Source organism: Lepidochelys kempii, chromosome 2 (genome assembly GCF_965140285.1).
Source record: "Lepidochelys kempii isolate rLepKem1 chromosome 2, rLepKem1.hap1, whole genome shotgun sequence".
NCBI lineage: Eukaryota > Metazoa > Chordata > Testudines > Cheloniidae > Lepidochelys > Lepidochelys kempii.
The window spans coordinates 210527328-210554192 of record NC_136381.1 but is presented as its reverse complement, the minus strand read 5'-3'; the positions used below and the strand labels follow the sequence as shown (position 1 = coordinate 210554192).

At 42.2% G+C, this 26865-nt stretch overlaps 1 long non-coding RNA gene and 1 pseudogene across 3 annotated transcripts in view; one reads left to right on the top strand and one right to left on the bottom strand.

Moving 5' to 3' along the window:
• The window catches only part of LOC140907544 (uncharacterized), a 42413-nt gene extending 16073 nt beyond the window's left edge, over positions 1–26340 (top strand). Inside the window, exons 4-6 of one of the 3 annotated variants that reach the window (XR_013635393.1) lie at positions 2493–12829; positions 19827–20257; positions 20699–26340. This is a non-coding gene — a long non-coding RNA (uncharacterized LOC140907544). The remainder of the gene's footprint in view (positions 1–2492; positions 12830–19826; positions 20258–20698) is intronic. The other 2 variants (XR_013635394.1, XR_013635395.1) reach the window with 2 other exon arrangements.
• On the bottom strand, positions 994–2805 carry LOC140907543 (ferroportin pseudogene; annotated as a pseudogene).
• Positions 26341–26865: the final 525 nt, after the last annotated feature.

The following is a 26865-nucleotide window of genomic DNA, read 5'->3' as shown; positions in this document are numbered from 1 at the left end:
GATGGGCCATCATCTGTCAAGTGGCTGTTCTTTGGCAAAGAAGGATGGCAGTAACAGATCCATATACATTTTAGCAAACAACACATGGAACCTCTTTCACCACAACACTCCCTGACTCCATCCTCACAGCAGGAAAGGGGGACTGGACTATAAAGTGAGGGACAAAAACACCCCAAGTTATCTCTCTCACACACACACAAACACCTAAGAAGACAAAAGAAACAGCCTTTGAACTTTGGGAGCAGATCCTGTCTGCTCCCTATAAGGCTGCTATGTTTAACAAAAATCCCTATACCACACAATCAACTACTTTGCATTCATACTTAAAAATAAGGTTCTGAATGGTGGAGCAGAAATGCAATTACAAGGCTCTGAAAATTAGTGCCTGCTATGCCAAGGTGCTAAGCATCCTTAATTAGGCCCTCGCTTTCCACCAGCCCTAGAGTAAATTAAGTATGTTTATGCCTATACAGTCATTAACTTGATGAAAACAGGATATTCTTTCTGAAAGTATTGACTAGAAAGTGATTTCATTCCAAATGGCATCTCTTTGGAAGCCTCAACATCCTCCCCACCCGTCTACCCCCACCCCTTACAAACCTTTGTTTGTGGAATGGTGCTACCTGTGAGGAGATTCATATTAAATTATCTGAATTTTCTTACCTTAAGTACTAATTACTAATTCTGCTTCTTACATATTTAAGCATACAGCAGTCTGGCACAACTGCTGTTGTACTTTCTGTGCTTTCATTTACAGGGATTTTTTTGACTGGCTCTAAGCCAATGGAACATCCATTTGCTCAGATGAATTTGTTCTTAAGATTAGATTAGAGAGATTTTGTTCCTGGTTATTTCTGTTTCCAAGCCTGTTATATATGTTTGTACTACACCCTAATACTTACGAAGGTTGCTGTATTAGTAAATTAGTAGCAACTATATATATGTATATATTTAAAAGCTAATGCATTGCTAACATGTAAGAGGAAGGCACTGTCCAATGGTTAGGGTGCTAGCCTGGTGGCTGGAGACGATGGTTTGATTCCCTGGTGTGCCACAGACTTCTGATGTGACCTTGGGCTAGTCCTTGTGTTTCAGTTCTCCATCTGAAAGGATCAGCAGGACTTGATCCTGAGCCTGCAGACACAGCTAACCAACATCCCCACACTGCCACCTGGGAGTAGCTGGAAACTAGCTGACCCCTATGACCCACAATTTGCAGAGGCTGTACGCCATGGGAAGTCCCACCTCGAGTGATCCAACTGATAGTTGTTTTAGCAATCCCACATTGGTTCCTGTATCTTATATAAGCCATACTAGGGCATACTAGGAAGCGTCCAGGCAACAATATGGATCCCTAGCTAGCTGCCATGACTGCCCTGCTTTTGAACTGTCTCCAGGTATTGACTTTGGCTCTGACCTGGATTCTGCCTCCCAATTGACCCCCCACCAGAAACCCAACACTGACCTTGATAGCTGGTCTTGACCCTCATAGCTGGTCTTGACCCTCGGCCTGACTCTGCCTCCAGCTCTGACCCTCATATTGTCTCCTGACTCGGACTCTGGCTTTGACTATAAGCTCGACTCTTGACTCTGACACTGGCTCTGACCCTGGCTCTTAAGCTCCTGCCACTAGTCCTGCCTACCTTCACCCAGAATGCCAACACCATCTTTAGAAGGGGTATAACAGCACTTCCCTATCAATCAGGGGTGTGGTGAGGATATATATATTAGACTGTGAGACGGTCAATACTATGATGATGTGGGCCATATGAAACAGAGAGATCATCACATCTGGTTTTTGTTCACAGAATATTTTACCCAGTGAAGCGACTCTGCATGTGGTGGCAAATTGCATGTATACTTACCAATTCTGGCTAGTATCACTCCTGAGAACAAAAGAATGATTGAAATATAGGATTCTGGGTGATTGTCCCCATGCACGCTGTCCAACAGCACTGTATTATTAGTCCAATGAATTGAAGAACGATCTGGCAGTATGGGTTGGTTGATGTTTCTTTGGAATGGGTAAATATGCAGCTGGTTCTTTTGTAGTGTCTCGTGGTTTAAGGAAGAGTTCTTACTTGTGAGAAGAGAGAAAATACCCAAGTCAAAAGGACTGCCGGAGGCAAAGACTGAAAACACACACAGCATTAAACAGCTTACATGGAGGAGGCTGGATACAACTCCTGTGACAGCCAAGCCATAATGCTTCCTTAGCTTAGTAAACAAAATCGTGCCCATTAGTCCTGAGAAGGCAGAAAGAGCCATGAGTATGCTGAGAAGAGAGCCACTGATCCCCTGCGTGTAGGCGTACCCTGTAGTGATACAGTCAAAGCCAAGCACTGTGGTGTACAAGAAGGCTAAACCCAAGCCTGCTAAAAAGACAGACTGCCTGTAATATGCTTTCCAGCCATCTCTGCACGTACACAGCATCCTGTGCATTTTTCTGAAGCAAAGAGGCAGTTTTGTGATTGACTTGCGTTGCATTTCAGGACTGGATTTCTGCTCCGTCGGTGCTTCTGGAATCCCAGGTTTGTTGATGAATTCAACAACAGCTGAGCAAATGGGAAGATCCCCTGTAAAATACCAGTCAGAAGGTTTTAATGATTCTGGTGGCAACTGCTCCACTGTGCAGTAAGCTGCAATAAGAATTCCTGCTTTCTCGGGAAGAGTGGACCCCAACTGATCTGTTCAAAGCAGCTGCTAGAAGGCAAATATTAAAGGCATTAAAAGCATCAAACAACAAAGGGAGTTGAAAGTGGACCTGTTATTAATTGGCCTTGAATTACTTCATTTGACCTTTTCGGGTGCAGGCATAGTCTTACATCTTATCCAGAGAGTGGCGTGACAAACTGAATTACAAGTCTCTCTACTGTGTCGGTAGCTACATTATGAAAGAAAGCCATTGACACTGTCTATATATTGGTTACGCCAAAATATTTTAAAGAGGAACAAAACATCTCATACTAGTTTGGCTGTTTGCCACGCACGTTCACATGCACACACACAAAATAAAGTTAAAGTAAGGTAAGAGAAAGCAAGTTTTAATCAGAACTAATGAACTTAAAGGGGAACTTGTTAAGCAAAGGTTTCTGGCTCTGTTACTACTCTTTTGGTTCAGACATTCAAAATGGCACCAGATCCAGTATGGGATTTATTGCACACACAAAAAAGAAACATTAGCTGGAAATGCAATATCCAGTTCATCCTCATCTATATTTCAAGCTTAGAAAAAAAGAATAATGTTTTGATACAACTACAAAATAAAGATTTAAATGTAAATTAGATACATCTCAGACATGGTTAACTTCATTGTGCAGATTTTGGTTCTTAAGATTGTTTTTAAGCTCCGTTATTGGAGCTAAATATGATGACTATGATCGAATGAGCTGAGGAGAAGACTAGGACCCAGAAACTCTTGAGTTATAATTTTGGTGCTAATACTGAGTCCCTGGGTAAATTACTTATGTTTCTCTCAGATTTCCCATTTATAAAAGTGCGATAATACTATTTTCAAACTTTTAGGGCTTTCGTGAAGATTTGACACTTAGTTCTTACAAAGAACTTTGAAGGTGTAGAGCACTACCAGCTACTCCTATAATATACATGCAGTTTTATTTGCCCCATCAAAGGTATTTCATTTTTAAAAGGCATATGATACTTTTTTCTATGAAAGAATAACAGTTCTCAGAAAATGTAAATTCTTCTCATATTTATAATCAGTTTCAATTACCTCCAGCTAATTCCGTCTAAGTGATCATATCATCCATCAAGAGTAAGTTAGTTTAATTACTATTAATGTTTGTAGAGTACTTTGCAAATGTAAGTGCTAAGTGCTAATTACCCTGTGTGTGAGAAAGATGATTGTAAAAATGTCATTGTGGGGCTCATATTTCAGTGCATAAATATATATCTCATATGTCATACAAAAATAACTACATTGAAAGAATATTAAGGATGGCACTCAAGCACTCAAAAGTTAAGAAATGCCAGAATTAATGCTTTCAGTGCAACCTTAATTCAATCCCCTTGTGCATATGCATTATGATACAGTCTTTAATTACATGATCACATACTATTTGTTCCACAAGATCCAGTCCCTTGTTCAGTAAATGGGTGTTTATTCAATATTTCTTTTTATCCTTCTCATTCAATGTGTGGTCCAAGGACTTATTTAACACACATCATCCAAATGCTGCACTGGATACAAAATTATTAATTTTCTCACGGATGTTTCTGGAGTGCCCTCACCATAGTATCTGAGTGCTCCACAAACATTAATTCACTTATCTTCACAACAACCTTGTGAGATTAGGAGGCATTATCCTCCTCATTTTACTGATGGGGAACAGAAACACAATGAGATCAAGGCCAAAATTGTCTAGAGTATCCACTATTTTTGGGTGTCCAACTTGAAACAACTAGGTCATGATTTTTCAGAGTACTTAGCATTTTCTGTCACTTTAACATATTCAAATCATAAACTCAATTGACTCCAGTTGCAGCTGTGAATGCTGAGCCCTTCTGCAAACCTGGTCTCAGGTGTTGGCATCCAGAAAATTAGGAACATACAGTTAGTGGTCACCTGTGAACATTTTGGTTTAGGGCTCTGGGACAGAGGTAGGGATAGAATCCAGTTCTCCAAGTTCTTCACTTGTCTTAACCAAGGTGGGGTGGGGTGAAGGGGTGGGAACAGAACCTTTGTGTTGGGGGTGGATAGGAGCAGAGGGCACAGTGAACAGATGCCAGAGGGATGGGCAATCAGATAGATAAGACCATGCTTTCTTCTCCTGAAAATCCCTGCCTCATTCACTACCACACCTTCCAATTTCTGCAATAAACAAGACAGGCGTCCTACAGACAACAGTCTCCCGCATACACAGCCCCGATTCTTCCCCAGAGCACCATCAGTCCAGTGCACTGAATGAGGCAGGGATCCCCATGGGAAAAATTAGTATGTGATCATGTCACTGAAGACTGTATCATAATGCATACGCACAAGACGGTCAAATTAAGATTGCCCAAGTAATTTTAATTCTGGCATTTCCTAATCTGTGCTCAACTATACAGCCTTAGCATACTGTTAATATAATTTCTTTTTTAATGTACTGTCTAGAACCTAAGTAAAAAGTGAAAACACTGAAATTCTATTATGTGCAAGCACACTAATTCCCCCCCCCTGCCCCCACTTGCATCAGCAGCATGATTTGAACCGTTAGACCCACTGCATGGACCTCTACCACTTGAGCTAATAGAATAACTGGTAGCCATAGTAGGCTGTTATCCTCTATGTGAAACAAGCAGAGTGCGGAATGAGACACATACTTTGCCATTGGGTTTCACAGCTGCTTAGAATAATGTAGAGACTCGGGACTCCTGGATTCAATTCCAGGTTTTGTAGGGGAGCATGTTCTAATGGTTAGACCCTTCTACCACTGTGATCCTAGGCTGTGTCTGTGTCCCTCTGCTCCTCCAATCCCTTACCCTGCTCCCTCAGCTTTCCTGTCCCCTCCCCTTCTACTCCTATCCAGTCTCCCCACCCCTTCCCTGGCTCCTCCCCCCTCTGTTCCTATCTAACTGCCCATTTCTCTGACTCCTGTTCACCTCCCCCTCTGCTCCTATTCAACCCCCACTCCTGCATCCCATTCACCTCCCCCTCTGTTATTCCTGCCATCCACCCCACACATAGAGATGTCTGTTCTTACGGAAAAACCCTTGTGGATGGCTAGTATGTTCTCATTAGTATAGTCAACAGAGGGTCTGTCTACCCTACAGTGGCTACAGCAGCACAGCTATGGCACTGCAGCTGTGCCACTGTGTGTAGATGCTTCCAATATTGCCAGAAAGGGTTTTTCTGTCAAGGTAGTTAATCCACCTTTCCAAGAGGAGGTCATAGGCACTGACTCTGGGGAGCATCCCTGGAAAAAATATTAGCACCCACCGGCAATCCCGCCATCAGCGCCTCCCACCCACCGGCAGCCCCACCAATCAGCGCCTCCCCATCTCCCCAGCGCCTGCCACCTGCCGTGATCAGCTGTTCTGCGGCGTGCAGGAGGCACTGGGGGAAGGAACGAGGGCTGGGAGCATTCAGGGGAGGGGGCGGAATAGGGCAGGAAGAGGCGGGGCAGAGGCAGAGCGGGGCAGGAAGAGGCGGGGGGTAGGACCTGGGAGGAAGGGGTGGAGTGGAGGTAGACCTGGGCTAGAAACTCGGTGCCTATGGAGGAGGTAGCTAGGTCAATGGAAGAATTATTCTATCAACCTAGCCACATCTAGTAGATCGATCTAACTTCTGCAGTCAGGGTATGAAATTTTTCACAGCCCTGAGCTATGTAGCCATCTTGATCTAACAGGTAGACCGGGCTGAACAGGCACATTTGTAGCAGAATTGCACAGGAGGTCCATCTGCAGGTGGTTTGCTTGGTATTTAAAAAAAATTCTTCATCAATAATGGATGAAGAATGTCCTAAATAGTAGGGAGTGAACAATTGCACAGGATACTTTTCCTCAGTGAGAACAATGTGTTAGCCTGAATATCACATACAAGAGCTTGGGGAGTGCAGGTTAGTATAAAACAGATTTCAGCTAATCATCACTGCACCAATTGTGTAACAAACAAATCATGACTAAGGCTTGGTCTACACTACAGAGTTAGGCTGACATAAGGCAGCCTATGCTGACCTATGTCAGTGTCTACACTACAGCCTTGCTCCCACTGATGTAAGTGCCCTACGGCACCGACATAATAACTCCACCTCCACAAGAGGTGTAGGGCTTATGTCGGGGTGGTTAGGGTGACGCAGTGTCCGCGTAGACACTGCATTTCTTACATCAGCTGTTGGCTGTGTTGTCAATTTAATGGCCGGAGTCGTGAAATTGACAAAAAAGCTGGGGGAGTTCCTAGTGGAGAGCTGCCCCCCTACACTGCCCCTCTTCAGTCAGTGTGTCACCAGGAGCACACACACCACCGACAGAAGGAGGGTAGTGTGGACCTAACACAGGTCGACTTAAGATTGCAGTGTAGACATGCCCTAATTTGTGATTTTACTGTCTTTTTTCTTAAAATGTCTAAAGGCATCAAGAAGTATTATGTCCCAACTCTAGCTGCTAGTACAGACTCACCCCCCATTGATACGGCATCTGATGATTAGTATTAGTAAGGCTCAGCTCCAGGGAGTAAGGTCGATGTCAGAGGAGTTGTCTTGTTGTCATAAGTCATCTAATCTCCTGGTATAAGCTGGGTAAAACCTTGTTATGGGTTGGGGTAAAACCCCACTGAGGTTGATGGGTGTGAACTCACTCTTCAATTAACATCACTGTAAATATGAGCCCCACGGAAAACAAAAGGTGTGTGTGAGCCTGCTGAGAAGCTTTTGGGCTGAGTTTTGGTTTTGGTATGTGTGTATGAGAGTGTGAGAAAAAACACTGCTTTTGAAATGATTGATATGGCAGACAAGAACAGAGAAAGGCAGAGGAAAAAAGGAAAGAAAAGCCAAGCAGGAGCCTGTAAGCACAGTGTGGCCCTGGAAGAAGCTAGAGAGAGGGCTTTGGGGTTGGGTGCTGGCTACAGAGACTTGAACTCTGTAAGGTAAGAAGCTGATCCTTTTGTTACTCGATTCCTCCTGTGTTCAGAGACACAGGAGTTTGTATATAAATAAAACTGCATACCTGACTATCACCAATTTCTCCCTCCAACTTGTACATCTGAAGGGCCCCAAACTTTGATGAGCGGTTCAGGTCAAAAATGGGCAACAGTACTTACGCATAATTTCCATTGTCATTAGTAGAAGATGGCCATGTACAATGAGGCAGGAATTGACCCCATGGAGAACCACTAAAACAGGAAGATGGTCACTGGGGATACAATACTCTTTTTAAAAGAGTAGCAAAAATAAACTGAATATTAGGGATTACATGCATTAAATCATTCTTCACTGACTTCTTTTCTTTTAGCATCTTGAATTGCTATGACAACCATCATTCTAAATGAGTATCAGTGGTTCAGTGACATGCTGCAGGATAGTGCTCTATACCAAGGAGCACATAATGCAGACAGATGGATTCATTAAACTGTCTTTAAATCTGCCTGGTAAGGTATTAAACAATGGAGGATCTGCTATTCTCACACCCACCATTGCGAGTTGTGTATGTAAATCACCCTCGTACCTGGATTTGGAGAATTGACCCCCGCATATTTGCTACTTAGCTTTTCTCTTTTCTTTTTATAGTAATTTTATTATCTTCATACAGTTCCTGTGGACTGACTCATTGGATACCCTTTAGTACTCTAATTATTTCATGTGTAATTCAACATTTTGGATGCAAGCCTGTATTTCAATAGTAATACATTTTTAACATGTTGGTGGGAGGCTGTTCTCCTATTGAACACTACTTACCTTGCACATCTGTAAGTTCCATTTGTCTTTCTATAGCATATTCTCCTGCATTCTGTTGAGGTTTCACAGCCAAAGGAGGCACTAGTTGATACACCCTGGATAGGAATATAAATTCTACCAGAAGAGAGATCAAGTTCCATCCAAGAATAAATCCACAGCCAATGACATTAGAGGCCCAGGTCATAACCTGCCCCACAGACAGAGGAGCGAAGATATTTATGACTTGATCCATTCTTCTTATAGCTGCATTCATTCCTAAACATGGTGTAAAGACAGAATGCATTTCACTCTACATATATACAGACGCACGCGTGCATCAGTACTGATGTGATAATTTTTCCACCCTTTGTTTGCCTAATAACACTAAAAGCTCTACAGGCAGGGACTGTCTCATACTATATACTTATACAGCATCTTATGGAGTCCGAATTTCACTCAGGTCCTCTAAGTGCTACTGTGATACAACCAATAATATTAATAATAAATTATCACTTAAGATATTCAGAAGGAGCAAGATATTTTACATAAGACCACATGAAAAATAAAGTGATTGCGTGGTGGGGAGGACAGATAAAGATGTGCTCATGAAAGCCAGGGACTAACAACAGGGGTTTGAGTCCAGGAGAGCATGGAGAGACATGTATGCTTCCTTGCTCAGCTTTGGCAGTGCACTTTAATCTTGATTTACAAGAACCCTTCCTAACTTAGACCTGTGATGCTGCCATAGAGAGATTTCCAAGAGAGCATAATTGCAGTACATGGTGGTGGTGTGAAGTACACAGACAGAGTCTTGGATATGTCCTTTCACTTATGATTCGTGCCAGGGTTTGAATCAGGTCTCCCAAAGCAGAAGACAAGTGTAACTAAACTATTGTGCCCTGTAGGCTCCTGTCTAAAAAGATGTTGTCAATTCTCAGTAGTTACTTCACCTGAAATAACTTTGCTACTTTTACTTGTTAATAAAAGCTCATTATTAATAAGCACAGTCCTATATTTTTTTATCTGATCAACCAGAAAACCAGGGGGGAGGGATAGCTCAGTGGTTTGAGCATTGGCCTGCTAAACCCAGAGTTGTGAGTTCAATCCTTAAGGGGGCCATTTAGGGATCTGGGGCAAAAATTGGGATTGGTCCTGCTTTGGGCAGGGGGGTTGGACTAGATGATCTCCTGCTGTCCCTTCCAATCCTGATATTCTATGATTCTATGAAATTGGTGAAAAACTGAAATCTTTGTCATCTGTACATTACCAGGCTTTCTCCTGAGAGGACTGAACATTAGATACTGCTTTGAACACAACTCTATTTAATCTTCTTAGACTCTTATTAAGGAATGAAATTAGAGATTTGTTTCTAAATAAATATGTAACTATGTTTCTTCTATTAAATAAAATATAGCTTTGGCTATATGAACATAAACCATATCTAGCTCACCAGCCAGTTGGCCTCTGTTATCACCTGTGATGACCACAATCCAGTCTTTCTGAATGGTTATCGTCAGCGCTGTGCTTGCCAGGTTTGCCAGATCGGCTAAGATGATTACCACTGCATAACAGAACACCTTGTTGGAAGTGAATAAAAGCCAGGGGTTGGAATCCAAGAATCAAGGTTACTCAGCTATTGCTGGCTGGAACATTACGCAAAGTCTGAATAAGGATGGAAGCTTTCAGAGATAGGTTAAGTTTGCCACAGGAGTGAGTACATTTTTGCTAATTTGAGCAGCAGAAGCTGCTTTTCCATTAACACTATGAGCCAGATTCTGTTCTCAGTTAAACCTCCCGAAAGCCAGGGTGAACCCGTTGCCTTCAGTGGAGTCGCTCTAGATTTAAAGGGGTAAATGAAAGCAGAATTTGCCCCTAAACCTTATAATCTTCTGCCATTATATCGAGAGGTGACTTTGCCTCAAATCAAAGGTTAACACTAGAGGGAAACATGTTAAAGAGGCTCAATTCACCAAGGCCCAGAGCCTCAGCTCCAACCAAGAAATGCAGAGTGTTAAAGGGTGGGAGCAGGTGCAATGGCGGTTTAAGGCCCCCAACTCCTGGGGCAGGCTGGTCCCCCTGAGAGCTGCTTTAACTTGCCCTGGCTGCTAACAGCTCCAAAAGGCCAATACAACAGCTGGGGCTCACCAGGATACAAGGAAAGACCAGCTGCACGCCTTACACTCAAAGCCGAGGGTGCAGGAGGGGGATGGGGAGACGGAGGGAGAGGAAGAGCTGCTTCATTGGCTCTTCCCCATCATGGGATCCTCTCTGTGAGGATACCCTGTGGCTGATTATACTGGCTTTCTGGCTGCTTTGCTGGTGGTACTGTGTACAACAGCCACAGCACAGAGGATATTCTGGCCCACAGTCAGTCTCTATGATTAAAGCAAATACTTTACATGCATTATTAACCTACATAAAGAACCCAAGACTGAAATATTCAAAGTATCATTTAGACACTTACACTAAACCAGCCGTGCCACATTTGCTCAATCTCGGTTTTGTAAGAGAATACCAACATCAGTACTACGCAGCAGCCAGTGACAGAGGAGTTCTGAATGAACAGCGATGCATGAGCAACTGCAAAATGAAATAGCTCTTGATCTGATATATATCTGATTGATTTTAAAAGACTCTCACAAATTCTGTCACTTAATACAAACAATCTGACAAAACCCTAGCAGCCACCTGAACAGACTTTTCTAATAAGAAATGTCTCAGCTTTGTATGAAAGACAAAGAATGACACCTCATTCTCACTATAGAACAGAAATTGTGTTTTCTGACCAGAGCTAATTATAAGGAACATTATTTAACATTTTGCAAATTCTGAGAGGCATGATCTAGTGAGGAACTCCTACTCCCAGCTTGTCTTCTGTGGCCTTGGGGAAGTCGCACTGGCTTTAGGCTTCTATATCACTTAGGCACTGTTTTACCCTTAATCTCTCCTTCTCAGTTTCTCTGTTCAGTTAGGATGATATAATGCTTCCCTCCTTCATAGGAAAGGTGTAAGAAATTATTAATATTTTTAAAGCACCCTGAAGAAGATAGCACTTATAAGCATTATTAAATCACATGGATAGTAATTATATTCAAGAGTTTGTATCTCCTAGTTAGGAATATCAAAATCAACGCAGACAATTACCTTTATTTCTTGGTTTTCTATCAATCCAATCTCCAATTAAGGCCCCAAACACCAGTACAGAGCCAGCTACCACTAACCCAAAAACAGCTGTTAGAAGGAGATTATGTCCATACAATTCTATCAGGAATACAGACATGGCAAAGTGCCACATTCGATCTCCCTGAAAAACAGAAGAGACAAAACTTTATTTTGATTTTAGCCTCACAAAATAAAGCAATACCATGGACTAAATAAATGCAAGTACAGAAAATGGGGCAGTCTGAATATTTTAATTTGATCCATTTCTAAATACGTTTCCAGATGTACTACAGTGCTTCCAGAAATACAAATGCTTCTCAAACCAGGCTTCTCTTGATCATTTACAATGCAATAATTTTATCTGAGCTTATCTTACCCATATAGAAAGTGCACAGCTTGCATAAACCAGAAATCTTGGACCCATGAGGTAGCTCAGCACTGCATCTGAAACACATACACAGAAACCAAATACACTTGAAAGTAAATTTTGTATGTACACATGTGCATGTGCATCTGTGTGTGATTGATGTGGCTGGTGCTGTATAGCCAAGTAAAAAAGTGTACCTCACCCATAGGAAAGTACAGTCTCACTACACACATTCACAGACAAAAGGGATAAAATTCTGCCCTCATGGAAGTCAAAGGCAAAACTCTGATTGATTTCACTGTGGCCAGGATTTCATCCAAGATATCCCATGATGGAAACCAGAATAACACTTCTCAATTCTCACAGGTGGGAACACTGTTGCACAAAACACCACATCAGAACGTTAAACGGGATAAACAAAAGATCTCCCTAGTGATGGAGCAAAGCAGAGAGGTGACTAAATGAGGTCATGTTGGCGCAAATCAGTTAAAATGGAAAATGATGTTCTTCTTTTCACCACAGAGGCTTTTGCACATAGTGTGTAATTTACTTTATTGGGAATAACTGGCTATGTGTGTTGTGTTTTCAGAGAAGATGCTTTTGGTTGTAAAACTCATGGGATTAATTGGTAATTCTCAAACTTTTAACATCAAAGGGCCTCATTTAAAAGTAGGCTATGCCAGGCCTCTAATTTGCACCCACAACATTGCACTCTTAATTAATGCGGGAGTAAGTGCTGGCATTTAGACACCTCTTCTAGTTACCTGATTTGCAGGGACAGACGGGAAGATGTTTGTTTAAAATTCTTTATTTTCTCCTGCAGTTCATGATGTCTGGAATTCTGTACCCACAATCAACTAAAGGACCAAACTCAGAAGCCATTTTTAAAAAATGAAGTCTTTTATACTTATTTTCAAAGAAATATTAGGTATCATTGTGGAGCTTTTATTCTAATTGACTATCAAATTGATCAGTCTGAGGAATTGTATCCCTTACCTTTAGTCTGGCTAACAATGTAGTGCCTGATTCTCCATTGTGTGGCCTGTTGTGCAGTCATTGGTGCTAGATGGGGATATGTTATCATTCTGATTTGGTAGTGTTTTATACCCAATTTCCACAGGTAGAAATGCCCACATGAGGTGCAAGGCAATGGAGTATCAGGCCCTTAGCAATTCAGTCTAGTATATCTTCCCTATGGCCTATATATATGTTTTAATCTTCCATATCAGCTCCACTCTCTATAAAGCTCAATCTCTAAAAATCATATTCTCCATCAGTGTCTGTAGTTAGAGGGGGTGACATTTATGCTTCTCATGCCTGGAACTCTGACTTCATTTTCATGTTTAGTTGTCACAGCTGCAGCCCCACACATCATCCTTCTGACCTGAAACTGTATCATGAGAGGCGGAATAGTCATGTGTATGAAAACAGTAGAAGGGCACATTTGGAAGACAGATTCAGTTGCTAAGCAGCATTTAAGTTAGGCAGTCATTTCATATTGCTGAATAAAGAACAAATATCTGAGAAAAGTATCTGTCTTATGCATTTCTGCAGTGCTCAGTGGACAGACAAAATTGCATAGAGTTCTGATTAATTTAAAGTGGCAGAGAGATTACTTCAGTTCAAGAACAAGGCCTAGATAAAATGATATGACAAGCTGATAATGTTCAGCAGAATTACACCTGGCAACAGTCATTTTCATCTCTTTGGGAGATTTACCAATAAATCTGTTCTCTCTCCTGATGGATGTTTCTGTCCATATTCTCTGACTTCCAGAGTCTTTTAGGTCTTCTGAGTCTTCCACCATTCTTTCTTACTGCAAATAAAGGTTACACACATTGAAAATATATGCAAATTGCAACTACACTGGCATGAAGTGTGGGACATCAGGTCTAATTTCAATAGAAATCAGATCCTCCAATTGTCTGAATGAAGACACTGTTATGCCTTTACACAAGTCATTCTTTAAATTATATATGTGAACTTTTTGCTTTCAGCTATAGCCAGATTATCAACAAATGGACATGTACTAATAAATTCCCTAAATACCCTTTGTCTAAGTGCAAATTATATATGACTAAATAAATATACGCACACTGTAATTAACTGTTCTAACTTACCACAAATAGGAAATAGTCTATGTTTTATACTAAATGAGCCCGATTTCTTTTCAGCCCTGCAGTAGGCGACTGTTAAACATTTCTACATTAGCATACATTTAAAAAAAATCTTTCCATTCTCCCATAGCATTATAGTTACTATAATTAATGCAAATTAAATACGAAGAGAAAACGATCGTTTCATTTATATAATCCATGGGCATTCAAAAAGTTGGGTATTTTCACTTCTATTCCACTAGCTAACATGCTATAGAAATCAGTTGCAACCAACAACTCCCTTAGTCAATTATACATTTATTTTTACTTACCATGCATGAACAGCAGGACCAAAATTTTCATGTGTTCTAGCTTTATTGTTTAGTTGATTCAGTCACTTGCTGTACAACTCTATGGAAAGATGATTTTTTTAAAAAAAGGAAGAGCTCAGTTTATGAAACTTACACATACACTTGCTAACATGTATAGCGTTGTGTGAAAAATGCTGGAGGTGCAAATGTTTCATGTTTGTTGTCAAAAGAAAAGCCAGCATTTTCTGTCACATGTGACAAGCTAGTACAATGTGCTTTTCTACGGGTCATTCGGTGCGATGTAAATTAGCCCACTGGGAAAAGACTAATCCTGGGAGTGCACTGCATCTCACGTCTGGCATGAAAAGGGCAGAAAGGCAAAGCCTAGCTAACACAGATGCTGACTGCTTTATTTGCCCCGAGCATTTCATTTTGATTTACACGTCAAAACAGTGCAGAGATTAGAGGGCTTGACTTCAGTGGAGCTATGATCATGTACTCTAGTCCCCATGTGCTGTATTCTTCAGTGAAGCCTCAGGAGAGAATACATGCTATTTTAAACATTGCAATACTGGCTATGTGTTGTCCTTTTAGAGGAGATGCTTTTGGCTGTAAGAGGAGTATCATTTAACTGTTTTAATTGCAGTAATAATTAAGAATACAATTTCATGTATTGAATTCAAAGCATCATGTGACTTCAATTTTTATCTGAACACATAAGCAGAGAGATTTGATGGTTTTCTGCAGGCTTGTGTATCAATTTCACTTGAATCCCTATGCTTAAACTGCTGTTTATCAATCTTATGGGATGTTCTTTACAAAGTATTCACCAAAAAACTGAAAAAAATATTAGATGACTTTCGTAGGATTCTGAGAATTCACCAACAGTTGTCAAACTGCAATGTCATTTTGTGAGATGTTTGTGGAATTTCCTTAGTAGTTAGTTGCAGAGGATTTTCATAACTGTCCATTCATTTTGTGTGTCTAACTTGAGACATCCAGGGCCTGATTTTCAGAGGTGGTGAGCACCTGCAGCTCCCACTAACTTCAACAACTCTGGTGACTGGACTCACATGCCTCAGGTTGGGCACCCAAAAGTTGAAGCAGGCAAAATGAAAATGTCTAAAAGCAAGATGCATCTGTACTCTTGGGGAGTGCAGTGGCTCTGGAAGGGCTCACTCACAGTACAGCCGTGATTCTCAGCCAGGGGTATGTGTACCCCTGGGGGTACGCAGAGGTCTTCCACGGGGAACATCAACTCATCTAGATATTTACCTAGTTTTACAACAGGCTACATAAAAAGCACTAGCGAAGTCAGCACAAACTAAAATTTCATTCAGACAATGACTTGTTTATACTGCTTTATATACTATACACTAAAATAGAAATACAATATTTATATTCCAATTGATTTATTTTATAATTATATGGTAAAAAAGAGAAAGTAAGCAATTTTTCAGTACTAGTGTGTGGTGACACTTCTGCATTTTAATGTTTGATTTTGTAAGCAAGTAGTTGTTATAAGAGGTGAAACTTGGGGGTACGCAATACAAATCAGATTTCCGAAAGGGTTACAGTAGTCAGGAAAGGTTGAGAGACACTGCAGTACAGGAAGACAGACAGGGACTTCCCATAATGCTAAGGAATTCCATTAGGTTTGGCCAAAGCGCCAGGGAAAGTGAATGTGATGTGACAGTCAAAGGAGCAGAGGAGACTAAGTACTTACATCAGAATTCATGGCATTGTAGTTCTGCTTGGAAGAGGGAGACAACGTCCCTGTCTTCATTGGGCTGAGAACAATGTTCGCAAAACCACTTTAAAGGAGGTGTTAAAATCAAGTTAGTGTGAACCTGCTTAAACACTAGAGTATTGAACACTAGGTAGAACACTAGAGTATTGAACCACTTATTATGTAGCTGTTTGGACATAAAAACACACATATATCAAAAAAGCCAAAACAGATGAGAGGCAGGTGCCAAGACAAGACCTACCTCTTGACAAACACAGAAGAGACTTTCCATCTCATCTGCCCTCAGGAATGAAGCATACTTAATGAGAGTACTTTAGGCTCTTGCATTCTCTGCCTGGCTGCTCAGTAGGGCAGGGCACAAGCAGCCTACTGGCCCTCCCACTGGTGTGAGGAGTTAGTGAGAAGATTGGGCTTTCTTGCAATCCCACCCCATAGCACTAATCCATATGTCTGAAATAAATGAACTAAGCCTCACAATACTTCCATGCAAGAGGAAGCATTACTAGATCCATTCTACAGATAGGTAAAATGAGGCCCAGAGGGGTTAAGCAATTTCACAGTTTCATAGATTTTAAGGCCAGAAAGGACCATTAGATCATCTCGTCTGGTCTCCTGCAGAACCGGCTATAGAATTTCTTCCAGTTATTCCTAGCGCCCAATAACTTGTATTTGACTAAAGCATATAATTTTCTCAAGGTAAGTGAATCAGCTACAGAGCTGGGAATACAACCCAGGAGTCCTGACTCCCAGGGTTCTAATGACTCAGCCCCCTTCATTTAAAAATAAAGGTCCTAATGAAACCACAGTTGGCTGCTGGCTCTGCAGATGAGGTGCCAGCTTTGGCGATCCCATCAGAAGTAAAACCTTGTCTTTAAAAATGTTTTAATAGTTCATTAGGAGTAACTGTAATTCTAATACCATTGGGGCATTTTTCTTTTGCTTACCTGAGACAGACCTATTGCATTTCAGAAAGGTACATGGTTCAGCATTCAAAGCCAGCCTTATATCCTTGTTCCTTCCTGTGGCTTCCATGTGTGTTTACAATTATTTCACTAGCAAAATTACAAAAACATTGTTTTCATCCCAAAGGCTGCCTGTACACAAAGCATTTTCAGAAATGCTCACACCAGCTCTTGAAGACAGTGGTAAAAAGCCTGTGGCCAATCTCCATCAATGCTATATAATACTTGAGGGCCTCCATCACCAAAGTATCTGAGCACTTCACAAACATGAATGAAATCATCCTGACAACATCCCTGTTACAGGATTGTAATCCCCATTTTAACAGATGGGCAACTTTAGTACAGAGAGATTGCATGACTTACTCAAGATCCTAGAAAGTCTGTGGCAGAGCCAGGAATTGAATCCAGATCTGCTAAATCCAATCCAGTGTCTTAATCACAAGAGCATCCTTTCTTGGCTCTTCACTGATGTTAGACCAATGACAGGAGAATTTGTGAAAACATACAGAGTATGCAAGACCAGAGAACAGGGGCAGGAGCAGCACCCCTGTGCAATTTATCTAAAAACTCAGAGCACTCAGCCATTTATATTAGTGCCCCTACCATTCATAATGCTTGATTCCCCAACATTTTAAATCACTTTTATATATCAGCTACAAAACAGCATATGGCAAAGTGCCTGGTTTTCCAAGATATCAGCAAGTGTTGGATGTGAGGCAAAAATTATCGCAGCTTTGACCAAACAGAAGAGAAGGAAAAGGCAGAGGGAAGATTTTAAGCTTTGTTCCATCATGCACCGTTTATTTGAAACAGAATTTCAAGAATAACTAGCTCAATTATTTTAGAAGTTCCTGAAACAGAAAAACTGTTAGAGCAGGATTGTGTTCATGCATATTTTGGGAACACCAGGAACCTAGATGCCTCACACAACTGTTTAATCTACCAAATTCCCACCAGAAAGAACCCCATCTCCACTATTCAGTTTCTGTTATTAAGGGTTTAACATTAAATTAGACCCTCTCCCAAAACACAAACAAAACATTTAAAGAAATGTTGATTGGTGTTAAAGATGTCCAGAGAACAATTTTGGCTAAGAGTTATTGTCTTGGTAGTGTTACAAAGGTCCTTCCATTTGGTTTTGGTCATAAGTAATACTATTCTTGACACTAAGAGAAAGTCAAGAATATAGTCAATGGACAAATAAGGTTACAATAGACTTAGGCAGCTCACAGAAACCTTTTCTTTCCCAATTAATTTATTTCTAGATAAGTATCATAATATCCATCACAAATGTACATCTCACAGTGTATAGGGTGTTCTCCAATGTGTACAATGCACTCAACAGGGAAAAGAAACCCCAGCCTAAAGAGCTCACAATTTAAAGTCATTAACAGGGACAATGTCATGAACAATATACATTGGCTTTACAGCTGAAAAGTTTTGTGGAAAGGTGCCTTTTCAGCAGGAGGGAACTGAGGAGGTTTAAGCATTCATTGGAATACTGTTCAAATGTAAAGGTGGCATGAAAGAAGACAGAAAGATAGAATGAGCGAAGTAGAAAAAGAGAACTGTAAAGAAAGCAGCTTGGGCAGAGTGTAAGTTGCTGGAGGTTGTGTAAAAGGAGATGACACTTTTTGTTGAACCTTGAAGCAAACAAGTCTACACGGGGCCAAGCCCAACTGCAAAAGATGACTTGTACTACTTGACCCATCAAGGACCACTCATGCCTCTGAGAACTGTCTGAGATAATCTGCCAGAATATTGCTCTCCCCTGCTAAATGCTCGGCTGCCAGATAGATCTTGTGAAGGATACATAGTACCATAGACTGGTTGCTTGAGCAGATAACTGGAAGAATGAGCAACCCCATCGTGTTTGTTCATGTATTGTCCATTGCTGCCCGAAAAAACTTTCCCCTCTCTATGAGAACATACCATACTCGTAGCAAGGAATGGTCAAGTCAAACAAATGGCTCTCAATTCCAACACATTTAGATGCAAGTTCTTTTCCTGAAAAGCCCAGTGACCTTGGATTGTAAAATGACCCAAATGTACTCCACATCTATTATAATGACCAATGATGAAGGGAATAAAAAAGGACACTTCTGAGAACATTTAATCTGTCCATCCACCACCTCAACGAATTTAGAACCTTTTGAGGTATGGTGGCAAACATTTGAACACTCTCTAGATTGGGTCTGTAGACTTGAGCTCTAGTGCTGCATTTGCCTTATTCTGAGAGGAGCAAAAGTGGTAGCGACCATCAAATCCAGGAGACCTGGGAAAACCATCACTTTCCAGGTCTGACAGATTCAAATTTAAAAAAACAGCTTGCTCTATTTTTAGAAACTTGTCCTCTGGGAGAAAGGCTTTCCCTGCCACAAAGTCCAAGTGTTTTGAATAAAAACCCTGACCACACTGATGTTTTGGTACCCTCTTGACAGTTCCTATTTGGAGTAATTTCTGTACTTCCAAAAGTAGTCATGTGAAAGTTCCCTGAAAAGGAAAGGTAGGGGGAATTTGAAAGGGGATAGTTTTTCAAACTGAATACCATAGTCCTTCTCCATAACTTCTAGGGTCCATACATCCGATGTAATAAGACTATCTGTTGAATCAGGCTAGCCTGTCTCCAGATAAAGAAAGGGATGAGTCCTCACTGATTGGTCAATGACTTTTCAACCTCACATCAAGTCTGAGGCCTGGTGTTCAAGGAAGACAGAGGATGGATCAGGTTGTTTCATCTTAGGGTTGTTTTGTTTTTTGTATTTTTTACTAACGCTAACTCTATCTAAAAGCTATTTCTTAACAGTTTTAGGGAGAAGTGCTAACATTGCCCCTTTGCTCCATCTTCAGCCGAGGATGGTTGAGGGGAACTGGTGGGCTTGGGTCGTGCTCATGCTCCACGTGGCACCAACGGCACTGCAAGATGCCTACTGCACATGCGTGACCCACATGGACACTGCTACCATAAATCTCCAATCGACGGCACTGGGACGCACTGCCACCTGAAGTGGAGCACTCACAGGGACACTACTCAAAGAAGAACCAAGGATTTCTGAGCCATCATATCCTTATCAGATAAAACATTTCCTCTCCATCCATGAGGATGATTCAAAAAATGTTGTGGCGGAACCCATTAGGGTCATGGAGACCAGGATAGCCAGTCTCTCCAATAGCTAGGATCTGGAAACATACCCATAGGAGGAGGAGCAAAGGAGTGAGGGAACCCAGGATGAAGAGGTATGAACCAGGATGAATCAGGTCTCTTAACTCTTCCTTTATCCTTCTCTAAATGAGGATCTGACCTCAGAACTGCTATGGACTACACCAGAGACAACAATGGTACTGGAAGGTTGAGAGAGATATAAGATCAGAAAGATCTGACAGGGGGAGAGGGGTTCTCAAATGGAGGTCAAGACCCCTCAGGAGGATCGTGAGGTTATTATATGGGGGTCGCAAGCTGTCAGCCTGCACCCCAAACCTGCTTTGCATCCAGCATTTATAATGGTGTTAAATATAAAAAAGAGTGTTTTTAATTTATAAGGGGGTCGCACTCAGAGGCTTGCTATGTGAAAGGGGTCACCAGTACAAAAGTTTGAGAACCACTGCTGTAGGAGTCTTAGGAAGCATAGATGGATCTTGAGAAAGGCTAAATCTCCTCTGCTCTTCTTCCCTCTTCAGGTGAAGATGCAGACCTCAGAACCCACAATTCCAGTCTCTTCCTCATCACCATCTTCCTCTCACTCAGCCCAAGGAATGTTCAGACTCATATCAACCACTAGTGTAAAAGTTCCCTTTGGATCTAAGGATGGTCCCAGTACAGGAGCAGAGACCTGGGAAGCATCAGATCCAGAAAAATACTCAGCTCTTCAAAGTTAAATGGAGTCAGATGGAGCCTAACATCCTGGAATGTTTAGGCAGCTTAGTCCTGGAGGAAGCCACAGGAGCCAAATCCAGTATCTTAGGCTTTGGATCTGATATCCATCCGGAACCAGAGGGTTTAGCAGATAGAGCTTCCTAAAGAACTCTATTCTTCCTCTCTTTGCATGCTCTGAGTGTGCAGCAAATGGGACACCCAGAAATTGAATGACCTTCCCCCAGGCACTTCAGGCACCTAACAGTTGTCTGATGCCAGGAAGACAGTTGGGCACGAAGCACATCTCTTAAATCCCAGCTTTTTCTTCGGTTCCACCATCCTACCAACTATACTAAACTATCTACACTTATCAGTATGCTTAAACTATACTACATGCTAAGAACTACAACAACTGAAACTAAGAAAGGGACTGTCAATGGAAAACAAAACCTGGATCCAAAGGGACTGGAGTGGTTCACTTCCATATGTTGCAGCAGTTGGAAGCTATATATATATACACCTTTTTGATGCCACCGAATAGAAGTGCCTGGAAATAGGGGGAAATCTCACTGATTCCAAAAAGGCCATGAACAGCTGTAGGCTCTCAGTGACCTACTGGCCAACCACTCGACGGTACTTTTTTGACAGGATCCATGGAAGGGTGGAAACACCTAGAGGAGATGTAGTGAGAGTTGCTCCAACGATGGTAAATGTACGACCCAATCTCTGACATGGAAGAAGCTGACTTTCCTTGTGCTGACCACAGAGGCGCAGTTCTAGAAGGTGCTGGAGATCAGAGCCAAAGTGGAGAGGCCTTCAGAGAAGCAAGCATCATGGGTTATCCCTTTGATGGTACTGAAGGGCATGCCTACATGAGGCTGGCAAGATACCCAGCACTGTAGCAATTCTGCTGGTTCTCTTGTGTCTGCCAGTGCTGATAGTGTCAACTCTTGTACTGCCAATGGCCAACTCTTGTACCGGCACTGACAGAGTCAGGGTGTCCCTGGCAGCTGCAAACGCCTCCAGTGGGGTTGGTACTGAGAGAGTGTCAGTATTGTGTAGTGCTGTGGACGTGGAAGGAGCCACTCTGGCTCTAGACTTGACAGAACCTGCCTAGGCACAGGATTCAATGTTGCCATCTTCTGTGGTACTGAATAGACTGCACTGTACTCTTAACACCATGCGTAGCAAACTTTGGAGCCAGGGATCTCCTGCTTTGATCAGACTGCTTCTTGTGCCTCTTGTTAGGCACTGGGGATGGTGAATGCTGGCACTCAGGCATGGCAGGAGGCAAACTCCTTACCAACGCTGAGGCACTCAGCGCCAAGTCTGACTGACCTGGCTCAGATGGAGGTCTCAAGGCTGCCTCCACAAGTAGAAATTTTAGGCTGGCTTCTACTCACAATCTTTCTTTGTGTGAGACTTAAAAATCACTGCAAATTTGGCAACACTCCTCTGTATGAGCTTCCCCAAGGCACTTCAAGCAACTTGAGTGTGGGTTGCTTATGGGCATAGCATTACTGCAGGAAACATAGGGACCTGAAGCCGGGTGACTGAGGCATCCCTCGGCACCAGGAATCAATCAAAACCCTAAAAAGCTAACTAACTCAACAAACACTGAACTATTTACAATAAACTACAAGAGAATACAGTCCACTGAGAGCACCTGCAAAAGCAAGAGCAGGAGCTTCAGCAAGTCTCACAGGCAGTGAGGCCTTGTCTACACTACAGGGGGGAGATCGATCTAAGTTACACAACTTCAGCTATGTGAATAACATAGCTGAAGTCAATGTACTTAGATCTACTTACCATGGGGTCCACATTATGCTATGTCAATAGGAGACTCTCTCCCGTTGACACCCCTTGCGCTTCTTGTTGAGATGAGTACAGGAATCGACGGGAGAGTGATCTGCGGTCAATTTAGTAGGTCTTCACTAGACCTGCTAAATCGACCATTGATACATCAGTCGCCACGTGTCGATCCCCTGGTAAATGTAGACAAGCCCTAAGAAGGCACTGAGGGGGCTCAGGATCGGATGGGCCTATATATTGATGCAAGTGGCACACAGCAGCAGATAGCACTTGAGCTGCCCTGATGGGTACCACTGAGGGAAAAATTTCCGGCGACTGTACTCAGAGCACATCTGCATGCAAGAATGGAATGCACATGTGCAATCACTCAAACAGGAAAACAGTGTAACATGTATGCAACACTCAAATTCAGGGCTGGCCTTACCATGAGGCGAACTGAGGCAGCCGCCTCAGGTGCCAGACTTGGGGGGGAGGACCGGAGGGGTGCCACTAGGACCCAGAGTGTAGAAAATTGTCTCTGCTGCTGGTGCATATGTATTCTCTCTGCTCTAGATGCACAGAGATGGTGGAGTGCTGTGCTGGAAGAAGGAGGGCACAAGAGACATAACAGGCACGCAGGAGAAAAGGTGAGAGGGAATAACAGAAAGCAGCAGGAGCTGCAGGGAGAGAGAGGAGGAGCCTCTTATATATCTTTCTAGCACCCCCAGGAGCCTGGACTGATTAACACCAGCTTCTCAGGGAGCTTCCTGTTTCCTGTTGCTTCCCTGAACCCACTTGAGGAGAACAGGCAGTCAACTGAAGTAGTAGGAGCCAGTTAGGCCCTTAAGACGCTGATATCTTCCCTCACTCAGGCCCTGCTACCAGCCTGCTTATTTGTCCTCTTCAACTGAGTGTTGAGAGCCACTGTAGCTGGCACAGAACAGCAGTCATGAGTGAAAGAAGAAAATGCCCCTCTGGGGCAGCATTCAGAAAAAGAAAAAAAGCAAAGGAAACTTTTCTATCTAAGCAGGAAGGAGCTCTCCTGAGATACATAGACACAAATGTTCACAGTGAGTCTTCCCGCCCCAGTGAGGATGTGAGGGTGAGGAGATGCCTGATCTTCCAATTAGTCAGAGTGCAGGTGACCTGGCAGCTTCTGCAGCAGCCATACCTCCATCTCAAATGGATGTAACCATGCACATTCCTGAACAAAAGTGTAGATCAGAGAAACTTGTGGTGGAGGCACAAGAAACAGCTGCTGCTGAGTTTAGTTTCTTAAGTCTAGTTGATCCAGGACCGTGGACCCACTTGAGCAGTAGCCTGAGGGACTTCCTTGTACTTCATGGGCCACAGCAAGTGAAAAACTTCATGTTCCCCAAAGACCATGAAAATAGAAGTTTTCATCCAACATATTACTGGCGTGAAATCCCCAATGGTGACAAAATGGAGAGGCCATGGCTTATGTACTCAAAAACCCAGAATGCTGCATACTGTTTTTGTTGCAAACTCTTCCAGCCACATCGGGTTCTACTGGAACAAAGGACTGGAAAAATCTGGCTAGAAATCTGGCATGAGAAGGCAGCAAATCACCAGAGAGCATTCCAGAGGTGGAAAGAGCTTGAGATGAGACTAAGGTTAAAGGCCACCATAGATGATCAGCATCAAGAGAAGATTGCATCAGTCTCCTTACTGGCAAAATGTTCTGAAAAGGATCATTGCCATTGTGAGACTGCTTGCTATCCAAAACCCTAGCACTGTGGGGCACTTCAGATCAGCTGTATGTACTGAACAATGGAAACTTCCTTAAAATTGTGGAGTTGATGGCTGAGTTTGATGCTGTACTCCAGGAGCATCTAAGAAGGGTCATCACCCAAGAAATTTACACACACCACTACCGTGGAAAAACAATTCAAAATGAGATCATACAGTTACTGGCAACAAAAGTCAAACAGAAGATTGTGGCAGATCTGAAGTCAGCAAGATATTACTTTGTTATTCTGGACTGCACACCTGACATCAGCCATACGGAACAAATGACTTTAATGGTGCGTTTTGTAACAACAATGGAACGTAGTGAAAATGTCCCTGCAATGGTGACTGTCAGAGAGCATTTTCTAGAATTTATTGGCACTGATGATACTACAGGAGCTGGTATGACAAATGTGCTTCTTAAAAAGCTGGAAGATACGGGAATTGCGATAGCTGACATGAGAGGTCAGGGCTACGATAATGGTGCCAACATGAGAGGAAAGATCAGAGGAGTGCAGCCACGGATCGGAGAGTTAAACCCGCGAGCTTTTTTTGTCCCATGCAGTTCTCATTCATTGAACTTGGTGGTCAGTGATGCATCATCAGCTTCTAGTAAGGCTGCTGAATTTTTAAATGTAATTCAAAGCATCTATGTATTTTTCTCTGCATCAACCCATTGATGGCAAATTTTGAAGCAACATCTGGGAACATCCTCTCTGACACTGAAAACACTGAGTGCCACACGATGGGAAAGTCGAGTGGAGGCAATAAAGCCTATCAAACACCAAATTGGAAAGATAGATGATGCCATAATTGCCATTATGGAGGATCATGCTATGACAGGAACTGTTTGTGGGAGAACAGTGGCAGAGGGAAATGGAATTACCAAAAACATACATAACTTCAAATTTCTGTGTGGCTTAGTGTTGTGGTATGACATACTGTTTGAAATAAATGTTGTAAGCAAGAGACTCCAAGGTGTTGACTTTGAAATATCTGGAGCAATGAAACATCTGGAGAAAGCAAAGTCATACCTACAGTCTTACCAGTCAGATGAGGGATTTCAAAACGTTCTGAAGAGTGCACAGAAGTTGGCGGAGGAACTTCACACTGAAGCTATTTTCCCACCCATTCAAGAATACAAGAATCACCAAAGACGACAACATTTTGATTACGAGGCACGGGATAATTCCATAAGAGACCCCAAACAACAATTCAAAGCTGAATTCTTTAACCAGGTGCTAGATTGTGCAATACAGTCAGTTGAAGAATGTTTCATGTAGCTCAAGGAACACAGCAGTATATTTGGGACATTGTATGATATTCCAAAACTCCTCACTATACCCGAAGAAGACCTACACCAGCAATGCATTGCACTAGAGACAGTGTTGACACAAAATGACATGCGTGATATTGATGCGAGTGGTTTAGGTGATGAACTGAAAGCCTTTTCATGATACATTTCAGCAGGATCAACTCCAAAGACTGTTCTGGAATATATGTGCACAAATAAGATGACCACCCTCTTTCCAAATGCTTTTGTTGCTCTGGGCATACTCCTAATACTTCTTGTAACAGTTGCCACTGGAGAACGCAGCTTCTCCAAGCTGAAGTTAATAAAAACACATCTATGCTCCACAATGACACAGGAGAGGCTGGTCGGCCTTGCACCCATCTCAATAGAGCATAAGCTGGCCCAGACTGTGGACGTTCAGCAGTTCAAATCTTTGCAACCAAGAAGGCACGGAAAGCTCCACTTTGATTATTCAAACAAATAAAAATGCCAATGTTTACTATGCAGACAAGAAAAGTTACATTTCCTGTTCAGGCATTTGAAAGTTAAGTGTTACTTAAAATTTTTGAACGAGGCATTTTAAGTTGTTAGTTCTTTTTTATTGGGATAGGTAGCAGAGCAGTACCATGAGAGTAGAAGAACAGGAAGAAGGCAGAATCGAGACCTTTCAAAGTTTTGGCCCAAGCAAGGTGGCATGGGGGCATCATTTGAGCTCCCCGCCCCAGGTGCCAAAATGTTGTGGGCTGGTCCTGCTCAAATTACACTGAATTGCTCCTTTGCTTAAAGGCCTTATCTATCTACAGCATGAGCAAGATCTGGAAGCAGCTCGGAAAGCTTCTGTTGTAGTGAAGCAGCCTCCAACAAGTTGAGCCTACCTTGAAAATGCAGCAAGTTAAGCAGCTGCAGATTGTGAAAACTCTTGGAAGCTATTTAATCCAAGATCTATTCATAGATTTAATTATGAAAATCAGAGGTTTCTGTCATGTGTATATACATGAGTAACAGATTGTAATGTAAAAGTATGAATCCTTCTGGGCTTTAGAAAAGAGCAATGTGGCTGAATAAATTCACTACATCATAGTGAAAAAGTGAAGGTAACAAAATATTACATGGAATTATTTGTGTTGCAGCAGCACCTAAAAATTCCCCTCAGGATTA